We start from the raw sequence: 18075 nt of genomic DNA on the forward strand, positions 1-18075 counted from the left end.
AGGGTATGTGTGAGAATAGCCGCTCATAGTCTCGTCGATTCGTGACAGTTAGGGCTGATCCTGTGTCCAATTCCATCTTTACTGGGGACCCTGCTATCATGAGGGTGACCCAAATGGTTCGGTGATCCTGCTTTGCGATCACGTTGTGTAACTTTAGCCAACTTAGTCTCCTGCTCCCGCCGCAGTCCGGAAGGGTCAGCTCACTACCTGCTACCACCACGACTTGCTGGAACACCTCGACTGGGGAGCCATGCCCAGCTCTCCACAGCCTCCCCTGCAACTCTTCGATTGATCCCTGGGCGGTTGCCCGCGGTCGACGCCCGCCGTTCTGAATTCGACCTCCAAGAAGCTTCTCTTCAAGGAAAAGATCCCCGTGAGGTGATGCAGTACTGCAGGTGAGTTCAAACCTGCCCATCGCCAGTGTAGTGTCCGAGGATCAATAATACTCAGACAGCAGGAGAACAATAAAACAGGGATTTACTGAACAGGGAGTAATTCAAGACTGAAATACAGAAGCCTGCTATGGCTTTATATACAGGGGTGGTCACTGCCGGTACTGCAGTATAGAATCAGTTCTTCTCTTAAAGGCACATACACAACACGATCGAGCTCAGAGAATGCATAGCGCTGATACTATTGAGTTCAGAGAATGCACATCACTGACACTACCGAGTTCAGAGAATGCACAGCACTGACACTGTTGTGGTCAGAGAATTCACAGCATTGACACTATCGAGTTCAGAGAATGCACTGCGCTAACACAATCAAGTTCAGAGAATGCACAGCACTGACACTATCGAGTTGAGAGAATGCACAGCGCTGACACTATCGAGTTCAGTGAATGCACCGCATTGACACAATCGAGTTCAGAAAATGCACAGGCCTGACAATATCGAGTTCAGAAAATCAACAGCACTGACACTATCGAGTTCAGAAAATGCACAGTGCTGACAGTCGAGTTTCATTAATGCACAGCATTGACACTATCGAGTTCAGAGAATGCACAGCACTGACACTGTCGAGTTCACAGAATGCACAACACTGACACAATTGAGTTCAGAGAATGCACAGCACTGACACTATCATGTTCAGAGAATACACAGCGCTGACTCTATCGAGTTCCAAGAATGCACAGCACTGATACTCTCGAGTTCAGTGAGTGCACAGCACTGACACTATCGAGTTCAGAGAATGCACAGCACTGACACTATCGAGTTAAGATAATGCACAGCGCTGACACTATCACATTCAGAGAATGCTAAGCGCTGACACTGTCAATTACAGAGAATTGAAGAATTTGCAAAATTAATATTGTACTATAAGGGTCCTCTGGCAGAAGAGGCCTTGATTTTAAAAAGACTGTTTTAAAAGAAGTCCAGAAAAGGGACACAAAAAATGGCCATGAGACCCCGTGACTGACTTATTGAACACTTTAAAATGGTTCCTGCAGTCCCCAGACAGCGTTTGTGGATCCAACCCACAGTAAGTTCTGGAAGCTGTTTCTGAGAGAACGAAACCAGACACATACACATACATATAGATTGGATGCAGATCCAGTCAGGTCGGCCTGTAGATTAAGGCCATCTAGATGTTTACCCAGACAAAGGGGGGACAGTTCCATATTCCTAAAGAACGCATCCAGGACCCGTTAAGGACATCAAGAAAACATTAAAACATTACCAGGTCATTCCAGACCAGAGATGGCCATCACCGGCCATCCCGAAAGCAGTTTAAATATAACTATCCCGCTGTGCCATAAGCCCGCCAAAAGTTTAACAAAGACCAACCATGATTAGGCAGGAGATAAGGCCTCGATTGAGAAGTATAATTGGGGATCCCGGGGAAAAGACAGGACTGCTGGTTGAAGAATTGAGCGCCCAGATAGCCGATGACATTGGGGATCCATCGAGAATCTAGGAGGAAGCTTATAGATGCTTCTGGAAGACGAGCACGCTAAAACCTCTTAGCCAGAGAGAGAAGTCGGTAGAGGGAACGCCTCAGCCATTCCCGAGTCAAGAAGGTGGTTCAAGTTTGCGTTCAGCCTCCAGGGTATTCGTTGGGAGATCATCAACCAAAAACCCCGGGGCCGCTGAAAAATGAGGAGAAAGTCGAGGAGAAGAAGAGAGGGCGAAACTCCCCACCACATCGTGGGCCGGAGCACAGAAAAAAAATGAGCTGTGAACAAGATGAGGGTCCGCTCGTCTTGCTGAAGTAGAGGAGCCATCAGCCTGAGCAGCCGCTGCTCCCACAGCCCAATGGCCATGAGGAGACAGGACGCCTGAAAGGATCAAAATGCAGACCTGTTTCAAAACCTTGCAATTCCTAGTTGGATTGGTGAGCATGTTTCTGGCCGTTCATAATCGGATCTAGATAGGTTAAAGGGGTGGTCATTTTGGGTATAATTATCATGAGTTGTTGTCCCTCGATGTTCCGTGTGTTTCCCCATTTCGTGATGACTGTTGTAAGTTATAATATGCCTGTATCTATTTTAGCTAGTACTGTATTGTTATGATTTGTATTTTTCCCTCCCATGTACCCCCTCATTTGCTTGCATTTTATTTGTTTTTCCTTATGCAATAAAATTTCATTTCATTTCATTAAACTTGGTCTATAAGAGTATTCTCTGCATTGTAGTTCCTGCACCTAAATCCAGTGTCTAGAACCTAAGGGGCGAGTGGGTCGAACCACTCAAGGTTTCACTGTGCAAAAGAGAGAGAGAGAGGCCTCTGGCGAGAGAAACCTCTGCGATCTCAGAGAGAAAACCCCTTACAGAAAATGGCGACCACGGCAGGACACTGGCAGCAGGATTGCAATGTATTACACCCAAGTTTGAATGGTCGAAATGCAATGGATGAGAGGGTAGCAGATTATGTCTTTGTAAGGTAAATCTCACGAAGCAGTGGATTTCCGATCTCTTACTGGATGGGCGTCCGGTAGACGCAGCCATCAGGTGGACAGAGAGCAAAGAGCATAAGAAGTCAGTGGAAAAGGCAGTGTGGCTGATGTGTTACAAGAAACAAGTCCAGATTTTGGACAGAGCCGTTGCAGCACAGGCAGCCAGGATCACAACCCAGGCAGCAGAGATAGAGGAAAAGGCCATGGGTGGGGAAAAACTCATCACAGCGCTTCACGCGCTGAATCAGGAATGCCAAGTAGTAGCCAGCCAACATCAGGCTAGAATAGAGTACCTGGAATGCCAGGTTACTGAGGCAAAGGTCAATGAAGCGAGAATACGGGAGAAAAACGCCCGCCTCGCACAACAGCTAAGAGCGCAGGAGGAGGGAGTAGTGGAAGTCAAGGCAGCTTACAAGCTGTCTCTTGAACACGGGTTTGAGAGCGCAGACCATGGCCCCTGCCAAAAGACCATAGAGGACCTAAGAACGGCCCTGGTTAAGGCAAAAGGCATGGTATGCCTCGTAAGCCCAAAAGCAAGTCAAATTGACTTTTTGCAGGAATCGAAACACCCGATTCCTTGCGGAGTAGTTGCAGCACCAGCCACTGAACCCTCAGCCCCGCCGAGCTACAGTGAGGCTTGGCCCGAAAAGGAGGTGTTGGAAGAAAGGGTAGCCGAGGTGGAACGGGAGGAAGAACAACCCCTGGTAGCACAGCCGGAGCCGGCACCAATGTGTCCAGCTCGGCACCAGAGGTTCGGTCCCAACGCCGACGATGGCATGGACGGACCCCACCTGAACCAGCTCGTGGTGCCCTACACTGCCCCACAACTAAGATCCATGGTGAGCCACCTCCCAAGACTCACAGTAAAGGGACATCCGTCAGTTAATTCAGGGAGATAGAGGAGACAGCCGCCATCAATGATTGTGATGATCTTGAACAGGGAAAGATGCTGCTCTTCTCCCGGGATAGCACAATCCTTCAGTGCCTCTCAGACGAGAGTAAGAGGGGATGGAAAGGGTATACGGATCTCAGGGATGAGGTTTTGGAAGTTATGGGAGTAGACGACGGCAATCCATTCCAACGGGTGGAAGGGACTGTGCAGCTAACTGGAGAACCCCCACGGGTTTTCGCAGAAAGGCTGTGGCTAGTTTATCGACGCAGTTGTCCGGGCATGCCTGAACGGGTTGCAATGAGCACCGAACAACGGGTTCATTGGCTCCGTTGCTTCGTTGCCAACAGCTTGCCACAGATACAGGCCCTAGCCAAGTCTTGGTTTGACCCCCAAGGTCCCGGTGTCACAGAGGAAACGGTGCTCCACCAGCTCACTGATGCATATAAGAATTGTAGAAGTCAGGAGGTACCTCCCTCTAAGGGAAAGGTGCATGAGGCAAAACCCGCAGCCCCAAGTAAGAAGGAGTGGCATCAGGAGGGGAATCGCCCTGCCCAAGCCAAGCTGAATTGCTACGGGTGTGGGAAGAATGGACGTTGGCGCAAAGACTGTAAAAATCCATGGAAGGATAATAAGGGAAAATCTCCCGCAGCCCAAGCCCAAGCCCAGACCACCACACCAGCACCAGCCCAAGCACAAGCCGCAGCTCCTGTCCCAGCAAAGGGAGCCGGTGCAGCTATGGATCCCGCTGTGATAGAATCAATTTTAAAGACAATGCGGTCTCTTATGATCTCACACGGGGAAGTTAGCAGCCACCACCATTGGGATAGTTCCCTCGGCCCCCTTTGACAACCCACAGAATTGACTACAGCCAGCGCAGCCTGTCGACCTGCGTCCTCTAGAAAGACATGCACAGGAAGAAACCTCCTGTAAAATGGAGGAGCACCTGCGGTGCCAGGTTGCGGAGGCTAAGCTAGTTGAGCAGGCTTTAAGGGAGGAGAATGCTAGGTTAACAGCGAGGGCTGGCAGTTTAGAAGGTCAGCTAAGGGCTTGTAAATGGTTTCACATCAATCAGTGCAAACTGTTAAAGCCGGGTGCAAAGGAGCCAACAGCTGAAGCCAGGTCTGAGGGTAAAAATCCTCAGCCTGAGGCGCGCGATGAGTCGCAGACCACACAGGCTGGAACCGCAGCCTGCTTGAGGGGAGAAGCTATCCCGCCCACCTGGGAGGTTTCCCCACTGGCCTGGGACTCGGACGAGGGGGAGCCCGAACAGGAAGGCCCCGCCCTCGACACAATTCTGGAGGAGGTGGAGTCGGAGGACGGAGATCCCGCCCTCGACTCAAGCCTGGGGGAGGTAGAAATTGGGGGCGGAGAACCTCCACCTGTAGAGACAGGTGAGGAGGAGTCATCTGCCACAGACCCAAATCCCAAAGGGGCGGAGCCTGGGGGAAGGGAGCCGAAGCTGGCAGCCGTGGAGGTGCCACGGGCTGTGAGGGCTAAAGTCCCAACCGAAGGTCCGCTTGCTAAGGGAGCCACGCCCAAAGTACCCCTTCGCAGGTCGGCTCGAATGCCTCAGCCGGTAAAACCTTGGCCCGATTCCCCCGATTTCAGTAAACACCGACTTGGAAAATCCCTAGCAAAATGCAATCCCCGAGTAACAGCAAAAGGCTGCGGGGAACCCAAGCCACATGTCAGTGCAGCCCCACCACAAGGAGCGGCGAGCTGCAGTACAACCAGGGATTGGGCAAGCCGCCTGGGGACGGGCGGCGCTGTACATAAGTTAGTTAAATTTAATCAAATTTAAGGTGTGTAAATATTAAAGTGATTAGCGTTATAAGTAGTTTTGGAATCTGCCCAGTATGTGTGTTGTTTTGGATCGAGGTCGAAAGACCCGATCGTGACTTCACCTAAGCCAGAATCTCTCGGGAGCCTGGCTATATCATTTAATTTTGTTACAGGAACCAAAAAGATGATGAGAGGAATTCTCATCACGTTCGTGGTGATCGGGTGTAGCTGGGCCTATCGGGGCCGCACCAAGGACTCCACGATCTACGGGTGCTCGGGGAACACAGCCCCCATCGCGATCGATGGATCGGGCGCGCGGGGCGTTGAGGAGACAGCCACCTATTTCCAAGAAGGGAGGTGGCCAGGATGGCTGGAGTCGAACTCTACAGAATACTCCAGCCAGTCTGGGTTTGCGTACCGAGAGACTTCTTTAATATGCCCCCGAGTGAGGGTCATCGCACCCAGAGTCAGCGTCACCGTTGGGAAAAGGATTTGCTTGAACTGTGTGGGACATGTTCCTTTGGATCACTGGTGGTGGCTTCGGAAGCTGAGTCACACCATGAAGAACTCCACGGTAGAGTGGGAGATACTGGGTAACAATACCCATCGGACTATTACGGGGACTCAGGGGGGGTTGAGTGTCTGTTGGGACAAATGGTGGGAACCAGATGAGGGAATCTACATCTGTATGTGGGGTTCAGAACGCGCCTGCCCCACAGGCGTCTCCATCTTTTTCCAAAGGCAGTGGCAGGATGCGGGGAAAGGAATGAGGTGGGACGTCAGCACATGGGCGTGTGGAGTCCCATACTCTCAGATCCCAGTAAACGCCACTGAGCTCATCACCCGCTCCCACAAGCCCCTGCCCACGATTCCAGTAGCCAAAGCCCGCAAGGAAGGATGCCCCACCACTACCAAGGGACCCGGGAACGGATTGGTATTAGTACCCACAGGTCAGGAACTGTACCAAGGGGTGCATTATGCGGTGGCCTCGGTGATTTTAAACTCACCGAGGTGCGATTGCCAGAGTGGTGCCCCAAGGAAATGGAGCAATTGTACCACGTCCTGTTCAGGCAGTTTTGTGAATTCGACTTTGCTGATGTAGACAGAGCCAAATTGTACACCACACCACATGAGGCCTTGGACAGGGTAGGGAGACAAAGAAGGGGTACAGTAAATGATATTTTTACAGCTTTTAACACAGGGACTTCCGTCATCAACACTCTGGATGACGTGGAACTGCAGACCCAGATCAATGGTTTGAAAACACAGTTAAGAAAGATACTAACTGATGAGAATAAGGTAGTGGGTTCTGAGTTACATGAGGACCAGGCCATGACACTAAACTTAAAAGAAATTATTGCTGAGCTGGAGAAATATGCCAAAACTGCAAATGCTCTCATCAGGGAGGATCGGAATGCGTCCGATCAGGCTGCGCAGAACGAAGCTTGTGTGCTGTACGGGGCGTGGTTACTGGGTGAGGGCCGCAGTAATCTGGGGGATCTAAAACAAGGTTTAATCCCCTCCTGGATCAGCAACAAGCACCTCGCAGCCCTCCACCCTTTTGAGAATGCATTAAGTCCGTGCCAGCTCAGACTAGCTTCACAAGCCTACCCAGTCCCAGTGGACTGTGGGCGGTCTAATCACACCATTATGGGTATAGTGGTAAGAATGCCGGTGATGGGAATGACAGCTAAACCCGCCCCGGTATACAGGGTGGAGAACATTGGAGTCATTCAAGGGGGTGCACACATTCGCTACACAGCGGTCCCATCGTACGTCATTCGATGGGAGCATGCAATGATGGGTAGCGACCTCTCGGGGTGCCGAAGCCGGGGAGCACACATCATCCTGTGACTCCAGCGCTTGAATGCCCATTCGAAACCACAGTGCGGGTTCAGAACTGCTGCCGCGAAGCCTATAAATTGCACCATGGCGGCAATGGCACAAGGCCATGTGCCCCCGCAGGTGGCATATATAGGAGGTGGGACATACTGTGTCACCACTGCAGCGCCCCACTACCAACATGCACAGCACGGCTGGTGTCCGGTGAGTGACAGCAGTTTCTGCTTCAAGCCCAAGGCAGAAGTACAAGTGGCCCAAGAGCGAATTGTCCCCATTCCTGAACCTTCCACTGTTCACATCTCTGTTAAAGAGAATTTCACCGATCTAAAACGATTCGTTGCACATTTTGGATATATCATTCCCCCTCTCCCTGAACACCTCACCAAGATATTAAGAGCCGTTGTCATTTCACAGAAACATTTTTACACACTGGAGCAGAAGATGGGCCGAAATGGCCTCTATCTGCACTGTGGGGTTTCTGTGATTCTGTGATTCTGTGAAGACTTTAGAGATAGGGGCAAGCATATTGGATATAGTGACCCCACCGTGGTGGGACCTGTTCACTAATATAGAAGTCCCTTCTTGGATTAGGATAGCCTCTCACATCCTTGTAGTGTGTCAGGATTTTATTGTGGTTTATTTACTGTTTGTACACTGTAAAAAGGTCAGACATTCGCAGAAGTATGAGAACAGAGGAGAATGGAGAGAGCATTATGTGCGGGTAGAAGAAGAGACACGCATTTAGATTTTTGCTGCTATGTATAATGTTAAAGTTTCCCTCCCTCCTCTATGTTTATGTTTGTTCATGAGTATTCATTGTGTGTACTTTATTTTTATTATTGCAGTTTATTAAGCGAGTTGGTTTTAATAAAGATAATATGTATGGACCAGTTGGTGTAGGGGTACTAGCCCCCCTCCACGCCTGGAAATGAGTGTGTCAGATTTTAAATCCAATGTATTGCCATCTATAGATGCACAATGTACACTGTAGGTTTTCTGAAATGGGAAATACATGTGACGTGGGGTCATAGATAGGTAATTACAGGGGATGGTTTTATTATGGAAAGTCAGAAAATTTTGCTCACCCAGAATTATGATACTTCAAGCAAGCTATAGTATCATCAGGGAGGACTGTAGAATTCACAAAATTAATATTGTACTATAAGGGTCCTCTGGCAGCAAAGGCCTTGATTTTAAAAAGACTGTTTTAAAAGAAGCCCAGAAAAGGAACACACAAAATGGCCACCAGACCCCATGACTGACTTATTGAACACTTTAAAATGGTTCCTGCAGTCCCCAGACAGCCTTTGTGGATTCAACCCACAGTAAGTTCTGGAAGCCGTTTCTGAGAGAACAAAACCAGACACATACACATACATATAGATTGGATGCAGATCCAGTCAGATCGGCCTGTAGATAAAGGCCATCTAGATGTTTACCCAGACAAAGGGGGAACAGTTCCATATTCATAAATAATGCATCAAGGACCCATTAAGGACATCAAGAAAACATTAAAACATTACCAGGTCATTCCAGACCAGAGATGGCCATCACTGGCCATCCCGAAAGCAGTTTAAATATAATAACTATCCCGCTGTGCCATAAGCCCGCCAAAAGTTTAACAAAGACTAACCATGATTAGGCGGGAGATAAGGCCTCAATTGAGAAGTATAATTGGGGATCCCGGGAAAAAGACAGGACTGCTGGTTGAAGAATTGAGCGCCCAGATAGCCGATGACATTGGGGATCCATCGAGAATCTAGGAGGAAGCTTGTAGATGCTTCTGGAAGACGAGCATTTTAAAACCTCGTAGCCAGAGAGAGAAGTCGGTAGCGGGAACGCCTCGGCCATTCCCGAGTCAAGAAGGTGTTTCAAGTTTGCGTTCAGCCTCCGGGGTATTCGTCAGGAGATCATCGACCAAAAACACCGGGGCCGCTGCAAAACGAGGAGAAAGTCGAGGAGAAGAAGAGAGGGCGAAACTCCACACCACATCGTGGGCCGGAGCACAGAAAAAAAATAAGCTGTGAACAAGATGAGGGTCCACTCGTCTTGTTGAAGTAGAGGAGCCATCAGCCTGAGCAGCCGCTGCTCCCACAGCCCAACAACCACGAGGAGACAGGACGCCTGAAAGGATTAAAGCGCAGACCTGTTTCATAACCTTGCAATTCCTAGTTGGATTGGTGAGCATGTTTCTGGCCCTTCATAATCGGATCTAGATAGGTTAAAGGGGGTGGTCATTTTGGGTATAATTAACATGCGTTGTTGTCCCTTGATGTTCCGTGTGTTTCCCCATTTCGTGATGACTGTTGTAAGGTATAATATGCCTGTATCTATTTTAGCTAGTACTGTATTGTTATGATTTGTTTTTTTTCCTCCCATGTACCCCCTCATTTGCTTGCATTTGATTTGTTTTTCCTTATGCAATAACATTTCATTTTGTTTCATTAAACTTGGTCTATAAGAGTATTCTCTGCATTGTAGTTCCTCCACCTAAATCTGGTGTCTAGAACCTAAGGGGCGAATGTGTCGAACCACTCAAGGTTTCACTGTGGAAAAGAGAGAGAGAGAGGCCTCTGGCGAGAGAAACCTCTGCTATCTCAGAGAGAAAACCCCTTACAGAATGCACAGCACTGACACTATCGAGTTCAGAGAATGCACGGCACTGACAGTATCAAGTTCAGAGAATGCACAGTGCTGACATTGTCAATTCAGAAAACGCACAGCTCTGACACTGTTGAGTTCACAGAATGCATAGCGCTGACACTATCGAGTTCAGAGAATGCACTGTACTGACAGAGAATGCACTGTACTGACACTATCAAGTACAGAGAATGCACAGCACTGACACTATCGAGTTCTCAGAATGCACAGCATTGACACTATCGAGTTCAGCCAATGCAGAGCACTGACACTATCGAGTTCAGAGAATACACAGCACAGACACTATCGAGTTCAGAGAATACACAGCACTGACACTATCGAGTTCAGAGAATACACAGCACTGACACTATCGAGTTCAGAGAATACACAGTGCTGACAGTATCGAGTTCAGAGAATGCACAGCGCTGACACTATCACTTTCAGAGAATGCATAGCGCATACACTGTCGAGTTAATGAATGCGCAGCATTGACACTATCGAGTTCATAGAAGCAAAGCACTGACACTATCGAGTTCAGAGAATTAACAGCACTGACACTATTGAGTTCAAAGAATGCACAGCGCTGACACTATCGAGTTCAGAGAATACACAGCCCTGACACTATCGAGTTCAGAGAATGTTCAGCACTGGCACTATCGCTTTCAGAGAATGCACAGCACTGACACTGTTGAGGCCAGAGAACGCACAGCAGTGACACTTTTGAGTTCAGACAATGCACAGCACTGATGCTGTCAAGTTCAGAGAATGCATTGTGTTATGTATTGTGTGTTCTATTGTGTGTTCTCCTCCCACCTGTGGTGGCGCTGTCACAGGAGATAAATGGTTGGGTATTCTCTCGGTTAAGTTTAGCTCTCTTTGTTCAGAACTTTCCAGAACTTCCTTTCCTTCCAATAAAGCACTTCATGTTTGAATCTCTGAGTTCTGAGTCCTAAATTGTGTCTAGTTAGAAAAGTACCGACACAACAAGTGGCAACGAGGAGCGGATGAATCTGCGTACGTTACGGGTGCAGTGTGTAAACAGAAAATTTAATTTGAAACATGAGATGGCTACTATATTAGGAAACATCGGTGATTTTGATGAAAATGTGGAGCAATGGAGCGCATATACGGAACGTTTTGACTATTTTGTATTGGCGAATGCGGTGGCAAATGAAAAGGTCGCGCCTACCTTTTTGAGTGTAATCGGGCCGAAGACTTTCAATTTACTTCACAGCCTTGTGCAGCCAGATAAGCCAGGAACTAAAACATATAAGCAACTAGTGGAAATTCTTGGAGCACATTTTTCACCAAAACCTCTGGTTATTGCTGAGAGATGTAGATTTCTCAAACGGAATCAAGAGGAGGGGGAATCAGTGACGATGTTTATTGCTGCTTTAAAAGGTTGTCGGAACACTGCCAGTTCAAGGAGGTGCTGAATGACACCATTAGAGACAGACTTGTGTGTAGACTGCAAAATGCAGCCACACAGAAGCGCCTTCTTACTGAGGACAACCTTACTCTTGGAAAGGCCATTGAAGTTAGTGTCTCCATGGAGATGGCGGAAAAGGAGGCTCACCAGTTGAGTACAACAGGGAGAGTTCACAAGGTGTCGTCTGAGCCTAAAGGTGCGCGGAACGGCACATGTTACCGTTGTGGGAAAACGGGCCATCACGCTAATGACCACTGGTGTACGGAGCTGGATTGCCGAAATTGTGGCAAAAAGGGTCACATTGAACGCGCCTGTAGAGGTAAAAAAAGAACAGACAGAGCTGGGAAGCATGGAAGCAAAATGTCTGTATTTGGACAAGAGAGGAAAAAGAGTGTTCACTCAGTGCAGTTTGATGGAACAAGCAAAACAGAGGGGAGCGACACCTCTGAGGAGGAAGAGGTGCATATACTGACGGTTGCAGGTGGTTCAAATGGCTACTGGGTGTCACCACTGGTGGAGGGACAATCAGTGCGGATGGAGGTGGACACAGGCGTGGCTGTGTCCCTTGTTTCAGACACTGTCTACAACAAAATGCTAAAGCATCTTACCCTTCAGCCAACAAACATTGTGCTAAAGACGTATACCGGCGAACCTGTGGCCATGAGAGGCGTCATTGAGGTGACAGTTAAATTGAACGGACAGACTGCAAAACTGCCACTATATGTGGTAAAGGGAAATTACCCATCGCTACTGGGACGTGCATGGCTAGAGAAAATCACGCTGGACTGGCCTGCAGTCCGCATGATGTCAAAAGGGGAGTCAGGTCTGACTGCAGTGTTAAACAAACATGCAGAACTCTTCAATGGGGAACTTGGGAGCATGAAAAAGATCAGCGTGAGACTGGACATTAAACCTGACAGCAAGCCGAAGTTTCACAAAGCCCAACCTGTACCCTATGCAATTAGGCCAAAAGTTGAGGCTAACTTGGAGGCCTTAGTCGAGAATGGAGTCCTGGAGCCTGTGAGCGCGAGCAAATGGGCCACACCCATTGTTCCTGTCCTGAAAAAGGATGGATCTGTTCGAACCTGCGGGGATTTTAAAGTGACTATTAACCTGGTGCTGTCTGTGGAACAGTACCCTCTTCCCCTCATTGATGATCTTTTTACGGGCCTGGCCGGAGGGCAAAAGTTCAGCAAAATAGACTTATGCCAGGCTTATCTACAAATGCATGTCGATGACAAATCAAAGGAGCTGCTGACAATTGTGACACACAAGGGGCTATACAGGTACTGCCGCCTTCCGTTTGGAATTATGTCAGCCCCTGCTCTATTCCAAAGGGCAATGGATCAGATTTTGAGTGGACTGCCAGGAGTCCAGTGCTACCTGGACGACATCCTTGTCACTGGGACAAATGAGGAGGATCATCTTCTGAACTTGGATGCGACACTTCAACGACTGAAAGAGTATGGACTCAGAGTTCGTAAAGACAAATGTGAATTCTTTCAGTCTTCAGTTGAGTACCTGGGGCATGTGATTGACGCTACTGGCCTGCATAAGGCACCGCCAAAGGTCAAGGCGATCGTGGAGGCTCCAGCACCCCAGAATGTGAGCCAGTTACGTTCATTTCTGGGGCTACTTAACTACTATGGGAAGTTTATTCCAGATTTAGCAACATTGCTGAAACCGTTACATCAGTTGCTATGTCAAGGCAAAACATGGAAATGGACTGAACTGTGCAACGAAGCTTTCGCCCAAGCAAAGAAAGCATTGCTGAATTCGGAGGTCCTGACACACTTCGACCCAAAGCTACCCGTGCAGCTAGCATGTGATGCATCACCATATGTTGTGGGAGCAGTCATATCCCACATCATGCCTTCGGGTGAAGAGAAACCTATCGCCTTCGCATCACACACCTTGAACAAGGCCGAGAGTAACTATGCGCAGATCGAGCGTGAGGCCTTGGGAATCGTTTTTGGAATTCGAAAATTTCATCAGTACCTGTTTGGGAGAAGGTTCACACTCCTGACAGACCACCGTCCATTGACTTCAATCTTCGGGCCCCTCACCGGAATTCCGCCTCTCGCTGCAAGCAGGATGCAAAGGTGGGCTTTACTGTTGTCAGGACACACATACGACATCAAATATCGCAAATCAGACTTGCACGGCAACGCAGGCGGTCTCTCGAGGCTACCCTTGCCTGTTACTCCCCCAGAGCCTCGTCAGATAGACATCTTCTACTTTAGACAAGTGGAGGGAGCACCTGTCACTGCAGTTCAGGTGCGAAGGTACACCCGCAACGATCCAGTCTTGTCTGAGGTAATGGACGATGTCATTCGAGGGAGAGCGATAGGAGATTCTCCTAGTTTGAAACCTTACGTTTCAAAAAGAAATGAGCTCTCCGTCCAGGCAGTTTGTCTTCTTTGGGGACGCCGTGTCATCATTCCGCCACCTCTGAGGGAACCTATACTGCAACAACTTCATACAGGCCACAGTGGGATGGTTCGGATGAAGGAAATGGCAAGAAGCTACTTCTGGTGGCCAGGTCTCGATGGGAATATTGAGGAGAAAGCCAAAACATGTTCCCCATGTCAAAGGGTCTGGAATGTTCCACAGCTGGCAACCCTACACCCCTGGGATTGGCCTGCAGAATTGTGGCAGCGAGTACATGAGGACTTCGCCGGTCCTTTCGAAGGGAAGATGTTTATGGTGGTTGTGGATGCTCGTAGCAAGTGGCCGGAGGTCACTGTGATGAGGTCTAGCACGGCAGAGAAAACAATTGAGAAACTTGGTGAGATGTTCAGCCGTTATTGCTCACCGGAACAACTCATAAGTGACAATGGTTCACAATTTGTATCACAGGAGTTTGCAACCTTCCTGCATGTGAATGGTGTCCAACACATCAGGTCTGCGCCCTATCATCCCTCTACTAACGGCCAGGCAGAAAGGTTCGTGCAAACTTTGAAGCACGCCTTGATGGCATCGCAAGGTCAGGGCTCAATCCACCAACATCTGAACAGCTTCCTGTTGTCCTACAAGAACGACCCACATGCCACAACCAAAACTTCCCCCGCTTCGCTCATGATGAAGAGGCAGTTGCGGACAAGTTTTGACTTACTCAAACCTCCAAGGGCAGAGCAGGTTGTCCATCGTCAACAACAAGCTCAAGTTGAAAAGAGAGAGAAAAGAGCCAAGGAGAGACGGTTTCATCCGGGAGAGCACGTCCTAGCTCGAACCTACAACACTGGACCGAAATGGGTTCCTGCTACGGTGATCACGCAGATGGGCCCTGTGTCTTACACAGATGAGACTGCTGAGGACGTCGTCTGGAGAAGACACACGGATCAACTGTTGCTAGGAGCAGAGACAGCCACAAAGGCTCCAACGGCTGGTTGGCCTGAACTGTTCCCGAATGATACCTCAAACCAGCATCCTTTGCCACAGTGCTCTTCTCCAACACAGGAAGTCAAAGAGACTGTTCCACCTGTGCAAACTCCTGACTTTCAACTGACACAGGCACCTTCTCCATCCAGGCCTGTGTCAATGCCTACTGCTGTGGAAGCCAGCGATGACTGCCGGTATCCTGTCAGAGAGCGGCGGCCTCCAAGACGCTTGGATCTGTAGGCTTAGTGACTTACCCACAAGACTGGGGCAGAATAAACCCCAGGGTAAAGTCAGGGTTTGAGGCAGTCTACCTCTACCTTAGGTTAGTTGAGTGTATTGAAAGTAACTTACCTATTGAGGAATAACGTGGACCTTCCATTTAAGAGGGGAGGAAATGTTATGTATTGTGTGTTCTATTGTGTGTTCTCCTCCCACCTGTGGTGGCGCTGTCACAGGAGATAAATGGTTGGGTATTCTCTCGGTTAAGTTTAGCTCTCTTTGTTTGGAACTTTCCAGAACTTCCTTTCCTTCCAATAAAGCACTGCATGTTTGAATCTCTGAGTTCTGTGTCCTAAATTGTGTCTAGGTAGGAAGGTACCAACACAACACATTGCACTGACACTATCGAGTTCAGAGAATACCCAGCAGACACTATCGAGTTCAGAGAATACACAGCCCTGACACTTTCGAGTTCAGAGAATACACAGCACTGACACTATCGAGTTCAGAGAAGACACAGCGCTGACACTATCGAGTTCAGATTGATGTGCCTTCAAAACTGCCGCAGAAGTAGCATTTCGGGCCCCGATGCATTGCGCCAGTAGTGGGGCTCCTGGGTGGAGGCTGGGGCTCCGATGGTGCTGGGCTGGCCTGAGACCTGGGAGGTGAAGATGGCTTCCAAGATGGCGGCCCCCACGGCGCGCACGAGGCGGAGTGGGCTGCGTGGCCTGGGGAACAGGATTCAGAGTTCCTCTGGGTCATATCCAGCGATCGCGCTATATCTATAGCCTGTTTTAAGTCCAGTCCCTCCTTTTCAAACAGTTTCTGCCGAATATAATTTGAACTGAGGCCCGTAATAAGGGAGTCTCGAATCAGCTCCTCCGTGTACACGATGGCAGACACGGCCTTACAGTTACAGTCTCTGCCCAGTACTTTTAGGTTTAGTATAAAGTCCTCTAGTGACTCACCATGCCGCTGCGTGCGAGTAGTCAGAAGATGCCTGGCGTACACCACGTTTATTGGCCACACGTAGTGGGCCTTCAGGATGGTGCAGGCCTCCTCGTAGCTGGTGGCATCTTGGATGAGGGGGGAGACCTGATGGCTCACCCAGTTTCGCAGGATTCCCAGTTTCATGTCTCCGGTAGCGGTTTCGGCTGCGGCTATGGCAATGGATGAGTTTGCAATGAAAAATTCGAAGCATTGGAACCAGTGTCCGAACTGTGTGGCTGCGTCTGAGGCATGGGGGTCCAGATCCAAGCGCTCTGGTTTCAGGAGTCGATCCATCCTGGTGTTTTAGTGATTAAAATTGATGTGCCTTCAATAACTCAAAGACAAGGAATTTAAAGGATTCAACTAAGGCTTTTAATCACTAAGAACATAGCAGCAATACAGGTCTTCCCACATCGGGCATCTGGTAGGAATGACTCATGCAGCTCCTGAGACCTTTATATGGCAAAAGACAGGGGCGTAGCCAATACACACAATAGGAACAAAAGGGGGTGGTTCACACAATACAAGCAGGTGAAACACACAGGTAAAACACATAGGCTGATGAAGGCATATATTTCATCACACAGATAATACAAAGCGCTGACATTATCGAGTTCAAAGAATGCACAATGCTGACACTATCGCTTTCAGAGAATGCACAGCGCATACACTGTCGAGTTCAGTGTATGCACAGCATTGACAATATCGAGTTCAGAGAATAGGCTGCTTTGACACTATCGATTTCAGAGAATGCACAGCACTGACACTATTGAGTCCAGAGAATGCAAAGCAGTGACACTATTGAGTTCAGGGAAAGCGAGCATTGACAATATGGAGTTCAGAGAATGCACAGCGCTGCCACTATCGATTTCAGAGTCTGCTAAGCGCTGACACTATCAAGTACAAAGTATGCACAACACTGACTCTATCGGGCTCAGCGAATGCACAGCGCTGACACTATTGAGTTCAGAGAATGCAAGGCGCTGACAGTATCATGTACAGAGAATGCACAGCACTGACACTATCGAGTTCAGAGAATGCTCAGCGCTGGCACTATCGCTTTCAGAGAATGCACAGCACTGACACGGTTGAGGCCAGAGAACGCATAGCAGTGACACTATCGAGTTCAGACAATGCAGAGCACTGACGCTATCGATTTCAGAGAATGCACAGCACTGATGCTGTCAAGTTCAGAGAATGCATTGCACTGACAGTATCGATTTCAGAGAATACACAGCACTGACACTATCAAGTTCAGACAATGCACAGTGCTGACACTATCGAGTTCAGCGAATGCAAAGCACTGACACTATCGAGTTCAGGGAAAGCGAGCATTGACAATATCAAGTTCAGAGAATGCACAGCGCTGACACTATCGAGTTCAGAGAATACACAGCACAGACACTGTCGAGTTCAATGAATACACAGCACTGACACTGTCGAGTTCAATGAATACACAGCACTGACACTATCGAGTTCAGAGAATGCACAGCACTGACACTATCGAGTTCAGAGAATACTTAGCAGGGACACTGTCGTGTTCAGAGAATGCACTGCAATGACACTATCAAGTTCAGTGAATGCACAGCATTGAGACTATCGAGTTCAGAGAATAGGCAGCGCTGATACTATCGAGTTCAGAGAAAGCACAGCACTGACACTATTGAGTTCAGATAATGCAAAGCAGTGACACTATTGAGTTCCGGGAAAGCAAGCATTGACAATATGGTGTTCAGGGAAAGCACAGCACTGACACTGTCGAGTTCAGAGAAAGCTCAGCGCTGACACTGTCGAGTTCAGTGAAAGCACCGCATTGACACAATCGAGTTCAGAAAACGCACAGGCCTGACAATATCGAATTCAGAAAATCCAGAGCACTGACACTATCGAGTTCAGAGAATGCACAGCGCTGAAAGTCAAGTTTCATTAATGCACAGCATTGACACTATCGAGTTCAGAGAATGCACAGCACTGACACTGTCGAGTTCAGAAAATGCACAGGCCT

The sequence above is a fragment of the Somniosus microcephalus genome, chromosome 5 (genome assembly GCF_052327205.1).
Source record: "Somniosus microcephalus isolate GS21.2 chromosome 5, FLI_Smic_1.0, whole genome shotgun sequence".
Taxonomy (NCBI): domain Eukaryota; kingdom Metazoa; phylum Chordata; class Chondrichthyes; order Squaliformes; family Somniosidae; genus Somniosus; species Somniosus microcephalus.